Source organism: Gastrolobium bilobum, unplaced genomic scaffold (assembly GCF_033153095.1).
Source record: "Gastrolobium bilobum isolate Gb01-03AN ecotype WA unplaced genomic scaffold, APGP_CSIRO_Gbil_v1 utg21709, whole genome shotgun sequence".
In the NCBI taxonomy this organism is placed as follows: domain Eukaryota; kingdom Viridiplantae; phylum Streptophyta; class Magnoliopsida; order Fabales; family Fabaceae; genus Gastrolobium; species Gastrolobium bilobum.
Window position 1 is genome coordinate 449,393 of NW_026898833.1, and position 14,242 is coordinate 463,634.

The window sequence follows — 14,242 nt, forward strand, 5'->3', positions numbered from 1 at the left end:
TTTATTTCCTATATATAAAATGTGGGCCGTGTGTAATGCTATGTGAAGAGGAGAAAGAGAAAATGATAATATGAACTTCACACGTAAAAGTGTGCAAGAGATAAAATTAATTTTATAACATAAATCCCGTCATATATATATAGTATATTATTAAAAAAATTCATTTTTCAAATAGTTTTGACCATATTCAGATTCAATTGATGTAATTTTTAATTAGGCATGATTTATCTACCATTAAAAAAATTCTTATATATGCTAAATAATAATTTGAGAGTTTAAGAAACAACATAATAGATTTCATTAACTAACGCCTTTCTCATTTAATGAAGTATCATTTAATAAGTATAGAAAAATGTTTTACACTTTGTAGTTTGTAGCAAAAGCAAACCTTAAAAACTTCACAGGATGCGTACCCAAACCTAAAGGTTACAACTCACTTGGTTTTGTCTACACTCTTTCGGTAAAGTTTGTTCACGCAATTCATGTTGCTAACCTAGTCACATATTATGGTTCATAAACTTAAAGGTAAAACTTTCTATGAAGTGCCTTGAAGCATAGCATTCTTTCAATTTACCTAGAGTTTTTATTTTTATCGATTAAATTCCTTAATGTTTGATTTTAAGCAGTGTTTAAAAATTCGACCCGACCATCAACTCGGTTAAGGTTAAGGGTCACGGGTTCAATCGGAGGTTATAGAGTCACTTCACTGACTCGATTTTATATATTAAAAAAATATAAATATATCTCATATATGAAAAATTCAAAAAAATTAAACCACCAATAATCAAATATTCAAAATATATTTAACATAATTCAACCAATTATATCCACAAGTTAATTAAAGTATCAAAATATCATAGTATAAAACACATATTCCAATGGAGTTAATAAAAAGTTGTATCATCAAATTCAGACCCTCCTTGTCAATTTTTCAATTCACTATTATTGTGATACAATTTAAAAGTCTTAATTTACAGCACTTTTTATCTACTGTCTTCTTGATATATATGAGTGTCAATACATCAGGGTTAGAGAAAACTTTAAACCATATTGCTCAGTAATACAATTAAACCATATTGCTCAGTAATACAATAATACCAGATATGCTCAGAGCATAGAAACCAACCAAGAAAAAGAGTGCATTAGTGAAGAGAAGAACCACCACAGCACAAGAGAGGCGGTGACGCGACGAAGAGGGGGAGAAGAGCAGTAACCACCACGGCGAAGGAGAGGAGGAGGAACCATCGAAGTGAAGACGTCTGGGATTTAGGTTAGCAGCAATTTTTTTCTGACAAAATGACGTCGTCTAGTGTGAATTTTTTTTTAAAAAAAAAATACAGTGACCCCCTCTGACCCTTTTGAACCGGAAGTCATCGAGACCCGACCAGGTTTTGGGAGTTAGAGGGATCAACGTGCATGCATGGTCTAACTACTGACCTCAACCCTTAAAGAGAGTGATCATGGTTGACCAAAGGATAGGGCGGGATTTTAAAAGAGTGATTCTACGTATTGTTTTTAATTGAATCTAACAAAAAATATGGTATCTGTCCTTTTGTTGACAAAATAATATTTATTTTGTATAAGAGAATGTACACAATATTCGATAATCATTGAGTATTTCATGACTTACATAGAATTATTAAATTAAAAAATAATTAAGAAAAAATATGAATAGTTAGAAAGGAAGGTGGAAGGTGAGTATAAGGGAAGGTGGAAGGTGAGTGTAAGTGTAACACCTCGTATATATCTGGTAATGTTATCATACTATCGTATGAAGCAGCGCTTAATTAAAATTGCAGAATATCTTTTTCTTTCCAATTATGATGTCCTTATCATTACCAACTTGCTTATTAATCAATTAATAAAAAATCGCCTCTACTTAATTGCAATAAAACAACTAACTGAAATACCTCATAATCATAGATAATAAAAGTGTGGCTCTAGTCACGGAACTACAACAACGTAGACCGGACCATCTAACAGTTTATATAACTCCAAATCAAAAGCACTAACATACAGTGACATGGACAATCCCCATGCTCACTCAAATAAGGCAACATGCCCAACATCAGTCTCAATAACAACATAAACATAAATAGCGGAAAACATAAACAGCATTCATATCCAGTCATGGCAGCAAACAACATACTATCATCAACTAAGCTCGGGCCTCCTGCCACCAGAGGCATCAGTCACCAAACTACCAGAACCTGAAATAAGCATTCCCCAAACGTGGGGTGAGATCTCTAAACAAAAAATCTCAGTAAGACAAGGGGTCTTCAAGGATCTTCCACCCCAAGCTCACTTACATGTGCAATATAAGTTTAAAAGCAGATATCATCATCAGTTCTAAAACAGTGCAATGCAGCAGATAATCATGCCATGTGTGTCAATTCTACTCTACTGGCCAGAGAAATGCAGGATTTACATACGCTAAATACCCACACTAGTGCAAGACGCTACTTGCATTCACCCCGGATCACCATATCGTATGACGCTACATACTCAGGTTACCGTCAAGATGAAACAACACATGCATATTAAAAGCCATTACACATAAATCTCAACAGCATTTCAAATGTACAAAGCATGTAACACAGCATGCATACAACCATACCCTCATGGGACATGGTGGAACGACAACATGGCTAACCCGAGGACACGAAAGCTTACCTTGCAAGCTAACTCCAAAAGCCAAGAGTCCACAACTCAAAGTCCAAACACAGCAGATTCACAATCTGTTATGGACCAATACTATATCAATAATAATGCAACACAAGCCTATAAATTAAAGACAACGTCTTTCCTTACGTTTTACGTCTTAAGGCTCCATACCAAGCCATAAGTCCTTAATCACAACGATTCTGACTTAGTTCATTAATTACAGAAGTTCAATTTCATCAATCTAGGGTCCACAAACCCCCAATAGCCTACTGTACACACAGCACAGCTACTGTTCTACGAAATCGCAGAATATCTGGATATTCCTCGGGACCATATCCGGATATCTCACTGGACATATCCGGATATGCAATATCTGGATATCCAGAATCCCATATCCGGATATCTAATATCCGGATGTCCAAATCCCATATCCGGATATCCAATATCCGGATATTGTTCGGGCACATATCTGGATATTTCACGACAGAATGCAGAAACTGCATTTCGTGAATATATCCTTCCAAGGTTGGGTTTTTACCGATTTTAAACACCTAAACATGCATTTCTAGGGGTGTTCAACATTACTCAACAACAAGTTATCATCTTTTAGCCATTAGATGCATCAAGGTACCGTTTTTAAGCATTAAAACTCAAGTTAAAGGTTGGTACAACATACCAAGGCTCAAAACTCAGAAGTAAAGGCTCTAGGAGCTCCACACTCTGCCTCTCCAAGTCTGACTTGAAGGGTACTCGAAAATGCTACCAAAGCTTGGCCATTTCCTCACAAAGGAAGCTCCTTGGAGCTTCACAAGCCAAGAACAAGACTCTCACCACCTCAATTCAAGAGGACAGCCCCTCCAACACTCACAAACAGCAACCCCAACACAGAACAGGGTCAACAACACAGCCCCAAAGCTACTCTCACCCCACACCAAGTGTTTAGGAGAAGGATTTGTGAAGGAAGTTGCCTCAAAGCTCAAGAAATGGAAGAGGAACACAATGGAACAGTACTCAGCAGTTAGCCAGCCCCAAGACTCACGTAGAGAATGAGTTATGGCCTAGGGTTTTGTGCTAACAAGCCTATATATAGCCACTTAACAATTAAACACAAAGTATTAACTTTAATTTACAAAAAAAAAAAAAGTATTAACTTTAATTTCTAAGCTTAGCATTTTAATCCCAAACTTTGAATTCTGAAACTACACAATTTTCCAAAAATTATCATATTTTTCTTATAATTTTCTGAGCATCTTTCCGGTACGCGCTTTTCCAAGTCAGTACCGGTTTCTAGCACCAGTTCTCATTATTTGGACTTGAAACTCGTTTTACAAGTCCTACATATTATTCTAGTAATTATCATGCACTTACATTAATTTTCTGGTATACTTTTTCGGTACGCATTTATACCGACTAGCAGAACCGGTATCTGCACTTTTCTTCCGAAAAGCGACTTTCAGCATTATTACTCACTTACAATAATTATTAAAGCCTCATAATAATTATTAGGGTCAATTAGCGACTTTCAGCATTATTACTGCACTTCTCATAATTTATTAATTAAATTCCTTAATTAACGGTGCGGGTTCTTACATTCACCCCACCTTTTTAGGATTTTGACCTCAAAATCAGAAACATACCTGGTTGAAACTCGGGGTACTGCCGAAGACGCTCGTCCTCACGCTCCCCAGTACACTCCTCAGGAGTCCTTCCGGTCCACTGCACTTTGACCATCAGAATGATCTTGCTCCTCAGCTACTTCTCGCCACGATCGAGAATCTTTAGTGGTCCGACGGGAGTCTTTAGGTTCTCCCGAACCTCCACATCATCCGGTTGCACCACATGCGACAGATCTGCTATGTACCTCCGAAGCTGAGACACGTGAAACACGTCATGGATGTTAGTCAGGTTCGGAGGCAAGGCAAGCCGGTAGGCAACAGGTCCTACTCTACCAAGAATCTGGTATGGCCCAATAAACCGCGGGCTCAGCTTCCTCACTCCGAGTGCCTGTCCAACACCGGTGATAGGTGAAAGTCTCACAAACACGTGCTCACCCTCACTGAACTCCAGTGGTCGATGTTTGACATCGTAGTAGCTCTTCTGACGATTCTGCGTCTGCTTCAGCTTTTCCCTGATCATCTGGATCTGCAGGGTGGTATCTTGGACAAAGTTCAAGCCAAACAACTCACGATCCCCAACCTCAGACCAGCAGGTAGGTGTACGACATCTCCTACCGTAGAGCGCCTCGTAGGGTGCCATGCCCAGGCTAGCATGGAAACTGTTGTTATACGAAAACTCCACCAATGGAAGGTACCTATCCCATGCCGAGCCCTGCTCCAACGTGCAAGCCCGCAACATGTCCTCCAAGGTCTTGATAGTCCTCTCAGTCTGTCCATCAATTTGAGGGTGATAGGTTGTACTCAGTCTCAACTGCGTACCAAAAGCTCCCTGCAGCGCCTCCCAGAACCGAGATGTGAACTTCGGGTCCCTATCACTAATGATACTCTCGGGCACCCCGTGAAGCCTCACGATCTCGCGAACATAAAGCTTGGCCAACTGCTCTGTAGTGAAGCTCACCTTCACTGGAAGAAAATAGGCAGACTTTGTCAATCTGTCCACAATGACCCATATCGAGTCACAGCCAACCTGAGTCTTCGGCAAACCCACAACGAAGTCCATGGAAATGCTCTCCCATTTCCACTCTGGAATCTCAAGAGGTTGAAGTTTACTAGACGGCTTCTGGTGTTCAATCTTCACCTTCTGGCAGATCAAACACTTGGACACAAACACAGCTATGTCCTTCTTCATTCCCGGCCACCAGAAATTTCTCTTCAAGTCTTGGTACATCTTCGTAGCACCAGGATGAACGGAAAACTGACCCTTATGGCCTTCTGCCATAACCTCTTCTGTCAACGGACCTCGAGGAAATACAATCCTCTGCTGAAACAAAAGCACTCCATCGTCATTCCAAGACACACCGTCTTGGTTCTTCACATAATCCAGACACTCTCTCTGAACTTGTGCCTCTTTGATCTTTTCTAGCAGCTCGTTCACAACATCTGCTGCTTCCAACTCGAGAAGTACACTCTCACACGGAGCGGTCACTGCCAAGTTTTGGAACTTCTCAACCACATCAAAGTTACCAAGTAACAAACTGGATGAACTACTGGATTTTCGACTCAAAGCATCAGCTACCACATTGGCCTTGCCAGGATGATACCTTAGCTCGAAGTCGTAGTCCTTAATGAACTCCATCCATCTCCTCTGCCTCATGTTCAACTCCTTCTGGTCGAACAGGTATTTCAAACTATTGTGGTCACTGAACACCACAAACCTCAAACCAAAAAGATAATGCCTCCAAATCTTGAAAGCAAACACAATCGCAGCCAACTCCAAATCATGAGTCAGGTAGTTCTCCTCACGAAGCTTCAACTGCCTTGAAGCAAAAGCAAAAGCTCTTCCAGACTGCATCAACACACAGCCCAGCCCCTTTCCAGAAGCATCACAGTAAAGCTCAAACTGCTCCTCAGGATCAGGAAGGATCAACACAGGTGAAGAAGTCAATCTCTCCTTCGACTCCTGAAAGCACGCCTCACACTCGTGAGTCCACACAAATGGAGTCTCCTTTCGGGTAAGGCGAGTCAAAGGGAGAACCCTCGTGGAGAAACCCTTGATGAACCTCCGATAGTAACCTACCAAACCTAAGAAGTTCCTCACCTCCGTGACTGTCTTGGGCCTCTCCCAATCCAGTACGGCCTCAATCTTGTTGGGATCCACTGCAACTCCATCTGCTGAAATCACATGCCCCAGAAACTTGACTGATTTGAGCCAAAACTCACACTTAGAAGGCTTAGCATAAAGCTTTTTCTCCTTTAGCACTTGCAAAACTATCCTCAGATGCTCTGCATGCTCCTCCTCAATCTTGGAGTAGATCAGAATATCATCAATGAAGACAATCACAAACTGATCCAGATACGGCTGAAAAATCCTGTTCATGTAATCCATGAACACTGCCGGCGCATTGGTGAGTCCAAACGGGATCACCAAATACTCAAAGTGACCGTATCTCGAACGAAACGCGGTCTTAGGGACATCCTCCGGCTTCACCCGAATCTGATGGTATCCGAACCGAAGATCAATCTTGGAATACACATAAGCACCCCTGAGCTGATCCAACAGATCATCAATTCGAGGAAGAGGATACTTGTTCTTGATTGTCACCTTGTTCAACTGCCTGTAGTCGGTGCACAATCGCATTGTCCCATCCTTCTTCTTCACAAAGATAACCGGTGCTCCCCAAGGAGACACACTCGATCTAATGAAATCTTTCGCCGAAAGATCCTCAATATACTTCTTAAGCTCAGCCAACTCCGGTGGCGACATCCGGTATGGAGCTAAAGAGATTGGCCCCACACCAGGCAACAAATCGATGGAGAACTCTATCTCCCGCTGTGGCGGAAACTCAGAAATCTCCTCAGGAAACTCCTCGAGGAACTCCCCCACCACAGGAATGCCAGTGATATCCTTCTGTGTCCCACTCACCAAACCTCCCAACATGACATAACCAAATGCCCCTGCTCTCAAGGCCTTCCTAGCCTGCAGCAATGAAATATATGGCGAGGAACTAGCTGTGGAATCACACGGAGACATCACCACGCGCTTTGCACAACAATCAATCAAAGCACAGTTTCTAGACAACCAATCCATGCCTAGAATAATCTCAAGGTTGGCCATCGGCAATCCTATCAGATCTACCAAGAACTCACGGTCATCCCACTGAAACGCTACGTCGCGATGAACAGTGGTAGAATCACAAACTTCTCCAGTGGCAGTAGTCACCCGCAATGGTGGAGAAAGCACAGACATGGACAACTCAAGCCCCAAAGCAATCGGGGTAGCAACAAACAAATGCGTAGCCCCGGAGTCAAACAATGCATCAACCGCAATACCACCAATAGACACAGTACCTCTAACAAGGTTCGAAGCGCGGTCCGACTGCTGCCTACCCAAGGTGTACACACGCCCAACAGAAGGTGGCACTGCAGGTGCTGAAGTAGAAGCCATCGGAACCATCTGCAAAGGAACTGCCTGAACAGCTGCAGCTCTCGCCGTCGACGACGGACAGTCTCTAGAGAAGTGGCCCTCCTTGCCACACTGGAAACAAACCAACTGCCCCGAAGCACAACGTCCCACATGCTCCTTTCTGCACCCCGCACATCTCGGAGTGGAAGGAGGCCTAGCAAAGCTCCCCTGCTGTGAAGCGGTCCTCTTGAACTGACCAGGCGCCTGCCTAGTCGCCAACTGTTTACCCTTGCCCTTCCCGACAAACCTCTTGTCCTTCCAGGACGTAGAAATAGGAGTGGAACCAACAGTCCCCTTGGTCTCGTCGACCTTGGCCCTCTTGGCCTTACTCGCTATGCAGACATCCTCAATGTCCTTACACTGCTGAACCAGTGTACCAAAGTCTCTCGAAGCAGCTCCAGCAAAATGCTCAGCAATCACCTCACTAAGTCCTCTGCGGAACTTAGCAGCCAGAAACATAGGAGTAGAAGGAACCATCCCGAAGTGTGCAAACTTCACCAGCTCATTAAACTTGGCCAAGTACTCGTCAACAGTCATCGAGCCCTGAACCAATCTGTCAAACTCCCCCTGCTTCCTCTCCTGCGCATCATAGGGAAAGTATCTGCCCAAGAAACACTCCTCGAAGAATGGCCATGTCAAAACACGACCCTGCATCTCATAAGCACGAGAGGTGTTCGTCCACCACTCCTGGGCATCTCCCTCCAGCATATAAGTCGAGAACATCAGCTTCTGCAGATCTGTACACTGCATGACCCGAAATATCTTGTCCAGCGACTCCAGCCATCTAGCAGCAGCAATAGGATCCAAAGACCCCTCAAACACAGGTGGCTTATGCTTCCTGAAAGCATTCAACCGGTGGTCTATCACATCACGATCCTCAGCAGGCTCGACAAGAGTCTCCCTCGTCTCAGCGACATGAGCAGCACTGCCAATGTGACTCAGGCTCTCATCCTGAACACTAGGCGGTAGCGGCGTCGATGGCGGTGGTGGCGGTGGTGCATGGCCTACAGCAGGACCAGCCCTCATCTCGTCCAACATGACTCTCATCATCGTCATGTTCGCCATACTGTTCGCCTCGAGGACATCCTCAGTGGTCCTCCGGTTCGCTTCACGAACCTCCTCTGCGGCTATCCAGTTCTCCTCGCGAACAACATCCATCATTGCCGCGTTGGCCAATCTAGTGGCCTCCTGATTGGCTAACCTAGCCGCCTGCATCTCAGCCAATGCAGTCAGGATAGGATCGGATTGATCCTCAGAAGTCTCCCGTGTTCTCCCGGACCTTACCATGACTCTGCACAAGTTACACAAATTATGAGTTGATCAGGCCCACGCAGTGTGATTACATATGCATTATCATAATAAAATTCGACGGAGTAAACACACAAGACAGACACAACCCAACATCCTAGCTATTGCAATACATACAGGCTTTTCCCTCGAACCATTGCTCTGATACCATAAATGTAACACCCCGTATATATTCGGTAATGTTATCATACTATCGTATTAAGCAGCGCTTAATTAAAATTGCGGAATATCTTTTTCTTTTCAATTATGATGTCCTTATTATTACTAACTTGCTTATTAATCAATTAATAAAACATCGCCTGTATGTAATTGCAATAAAACAGCTAACTGAAATACCTCATAATCATAGATAATAAAAGTGTGGCTCTAGTCACGGAACTACAACAAAATAGACCGGACCATCTAACAGTTTATACAACTCCAAATCAAAACCACTAACATACAGTGTCATGGACAATCCCCATGCTCACTCAAATAAGGAAACATGCCCAACATCAGTCTTAATAACAATATAAACATAAATAGCGAAAAACATAATCAGCATCCATATCCAGTTATGGCAGCAAACAACATACTATCATCAACTAAGCTCTGGCCTCCTGCCACCAGAGGCATCAGTCACCAAACTACCAGAACCTGAAATAAGCATTCCCCAAACGTGGGGTGAGATCTCTAAACAAGAAATCTCAGTAAGATAAGGGGTCCTCAAGGATCTTCCACCCCAAGCTCACTTACATGTGCAATATAAGTTTAAAAGCAGATATCATCATCAGTTCTAAAACAGTGCAATGCAGCAGATAATCATGCCATGTGTGTCAATTCTATTCTACTGGCCAGAGAAATGCAGAATTTACATACGCTAAATACCCACATTAGTGCAAGACGCTACTTGCATTCACCCCGGATCACCATCTCGTATGACGCTACATACTCAGGTTACCGTCAAGATGAAACAACACATGCATATTAAAAGCTATCACACATAAAGCTCAACAGCATTTCAAATGTACAAAGCATGTAACACAGCATGCATACAACCATACCCCCATGAGACATGGTGGAACCACAACATGGCTAAACCGAGGACACGAAAGCTTACCTTGCAAGCTAACTCCAAAAGCCAAGAGTCCACAGCTCAAAGTTCAAACACAGTAGATTCACAATCTGTTATGGACCAATACTATATCAATAATAATGCAACACAAGCCTATAAATTAAAGACAACGCCTTTCCTTACGTTTTACGTCTTAAGGCTCCATACCAAGCCATAAGTCCTTAATCACAACGATTCTGACTTAGTTCATTAATTACAGAAGTTCAACTTCATCAATCTAGGGTTCACAAACCCCCAATAGCCTACTGTACACACAGCACAGCTACTGTTCTACGAAATCCCAGAATATCCGGATATTCCTCGGGACCATATCCGGATATGCCATATCCGGATATCTCACTGGACATATCCGCATATGCAATATCCGGATATCCAGAATCCCATATCCGGATGTCCAAATCCCATATCCGGATATCCAAAATCCGGATATTGTTCGGGCACATATCCAGATATTTCACGACAGAATGCAGAAACTGCATTTCGTGAAGATATCCTTCCAAGGTTGGGTTTTTACCAATTTTAAACACCTAAACATGCATTTCTAGGTGTGTTCAACATTACCCAACAACAAGTTATCATCTTTTAGCCATTAGATGCATCAAGGTACCGTTTTTAAGCCTTAAAACTCAAGTTAAAAGTTGGTACAACATACCAAGGCTCAAAACTCAGAAGTAAAGGCTCTAGGAGCTCCACACTCTGCCTCTCCAAGTCTGACTTGAAGGGTACTCGAAAATTCTACCAAAGCTTGGCCCTTTCCACACAAAGGAAGCTCCTTGGAGCTTCACAAGCCAAGAACAAGACTCTCACCACCTCAACTCAAGAGGACAGCCCCTCCAACACTTACAAACAGCAACCCCAACATAGAACAGGGTCAACAACACAGCCCCAAAGCTACTCTTACCCCACACCAAGTGTTTAGAAGAAGGATTTGTGAAGGAAGTTGCCTCGAAGCTCAAGAAATGGAAGAGGAACACAATGGAACAGTACTCAGCAGTTAGCCAGCCCCAAGACTCACGTAGAGATGAGTTATGGCCTAGGGCTTTGTGCTAACAAGCCTATATATAGCCACTTAACAATTAAACACACAGTATTAACTTTAATTGCTACGCTTAGCATTTTAATCCCAAACTTTGGATTCTGAAACTACATATTTTTCCAAGAATTATCATATTTTTCTTATAATTTTCTAAGCACCTTTCCGGTACGCGCTTTTCCAAGCCAGTACCGGTTTCTAGCACCATTTCTCATTATTTGGACTTGAAACTCGTTTTACAAGTCCTACATATTATTCTAGTAATTATCATGCACTTGCATTAATTTTCCGGGATACTTTTTCGGTACGCATTTATACCGACTAGCAGAACCGGTATCTGCACTTTTCTTCCGAAAAGAGACTTTCAGCATTATTACTCACTTACTATAATTATTAAAGCCTCATAATAATTATTAGAGTCAATTATGAAATCATTTCCTATTTTCTCATAATTTATTAATTAAATTTTTTAATTAACGGTGCGAGTTCTTATAGTAAGATTAAAAATAAACAATATATTTTTGAAAAAAAACCTCAGAATAAAATTTAAAGATAAAGGTAGATTTGGATTCTGATCTTCTTTGTTAAACCCACCATAACTCTTCAAGTTTTCATATTTTAAGTGTGGATAATAACACAACAATTCAATTCATTAATTTAAAAATCACATTAGTAATTCTAAAAGATGAACTTATAATGACATACTAATTTTTTTTCCCCCAGTGTGATACTATAAGCTTTAGATATTGACTTCAAGAGTGGAAAAGCAAAGGATTAGCACCGTATAAGGAATACGGAATAAATGAGATACTATCTATGCGTACGATAATGGTATGATGATGGATCTTCTTATATGATAATGGATACTTTTATATTAGAATTTCACATAACTTTATTATGTTTTCTTATCTACTTTTCATTTGTTATGAACTTATGATACATCGTCACTTATTTAATATCAGGAAAAGTAGAAATAAGCATGAAATTTAATGAAATTAAGTAGATTGGGTGTGTCACTGCTTGGTCACAATCCTTATCCGGTTAGTGCTCCATTACCGATAAACCAAGCCTTAATTAGTTTTTTTTTTTTATAATTGCTTGTAGCAGAAAAGGGAAGTCATCAACCTCATTTACATATTTATAATGAGATAAATGGTGATGTGATATATAATACTCCATAGAACTTGAGAAGTGGGGATTGGGGAATGAAATTAAGATGGTCTCGTTCAGGTCAGCCATATCAATTAATATGAGCTCACGAGTCCTAGTTTAGGTCTTAGTTTAATTAACCATAGGGCTTTCTATACTTAAAAACAAATAAATAATCGGAACTATCGATTATGTTAGGACTTATCTGCGAGCTGCTTACGATGGAAAAAAAAAAAAACATATTGAATAATTTGAGTTTGAATTTAAGAAAATTCGGTGTGTTTGTAGAATTTTTTTTTAGTGAAAACTCCTCCTAAGGATATTTTTTATGCACATCAAATTCAGAACCACATGCTAAAACAACCCTAATCTCTTGTACTTGAACCATCATAAATTATATCCCTTTATATTTTTAAAAAATATGACTAATTTTTTTACAAAATATAATCATGTCAAATCAATAATAACTTGTTTATCATAATAGGAAACTAAATTTCATAATTATTCAAAATCTCTTTATTTCAATTTTTTTTCATAATTCCAGTTGCACGATTTTAAAAATTGCAGGCATAGTCGAACAATCAATTTTGTTTTATATGATTTCTCCACCATGACCACTGTTTTTTTTTTTTTAGTACACCTCCTTCCATCCTTTAGCTGATGTTTGTGGGTCTTGTGGTGCTTCCAGAATGGACCCAACAAGTTTAACGGGGAAGCAACAAGCCTATTTGGGCCTTCAGCCTATAGCATGTTTAGTTTCTCCCATAACATATAGGGCGAGGGAACATCTTAACAGACTTGACCATAATTCAAGGACCAAAAAAAGAACACTGGCCTATCATCAGGCCCTAATAAGAAGAAATGCATTATTGACTTCCAAAATTTATCCTTGGTTTGGAAAGATGACCCCCCAAAAAAAGCTAAAGAGAAAGGTTTGAACAAAATTTCTTGGACATCAATGATTTGAGAAATACACCATCTTGCCACCAATTACACCGATCAACTGAAAAATGAATTATTCTAGCTTAATTAGTGGATTCTCAATTTGGATACACATTGTGTTAAAATTTTTTTAAGAAAAAATTAAAAATATATAAATAAATACATAATCCTCTCTCTCTCTCTCTCTCTTTGTTGAAAATATTCCAATTGATTCATAACTTCGCGATTAGTCCGATTCGAGGCGGGTCCAAGATTAAGACTTTAAACTTCTCCCAAAGATAATAATGAGGAAAATCGAACACATACTCTTACCCTTAACATGCTCAACTCCTATACGCCAACTTAACTACCACCGTTTGTTTCACAATCCTCTACCATCTTGCCACCAATTACACCGATCAACTGAAAAATGAATTATTCTAGCTTAATTAGTGGATTCTCAAATTGGATACACATTGTGTTAAAAATTTTGTAAGAAAAAATTAAAAAAATATAAATAAATACATAATCCTCTCTCTCTTTTTATTGAAAATATTTCAATTGATTCATAACTTCGTGATTAGTCCGATTCGAGGTGGGTCCAAGATTAAGACTTTAAACTCCTCCCAAAGATAGTAATGGAGAAAATCAAACACATATTCTCACCCTCAACATGCTCAACTCCTATACGCCAACTGAACTACCACCGTTTGTTTCACAATGCTCAACTCCTTTTGGTTCATTCATTTGTTGCATTACATTACACAAAGCAATACATGTGAACGAAATAGAATCTTTCTATATTGAAATTTCTAGTTGGAATTCTTTGATGACACGTGATGATGTGTATCTATATCTCACAAATCATTGGTTGCTTTCTCATCCAAAAACCAAAACAAAGATAAGACGATAAGGCCACGTGGCAAAAACCCAATGCTTCTTTCTTTCTTTGTTATACAAACACAACAAAATCT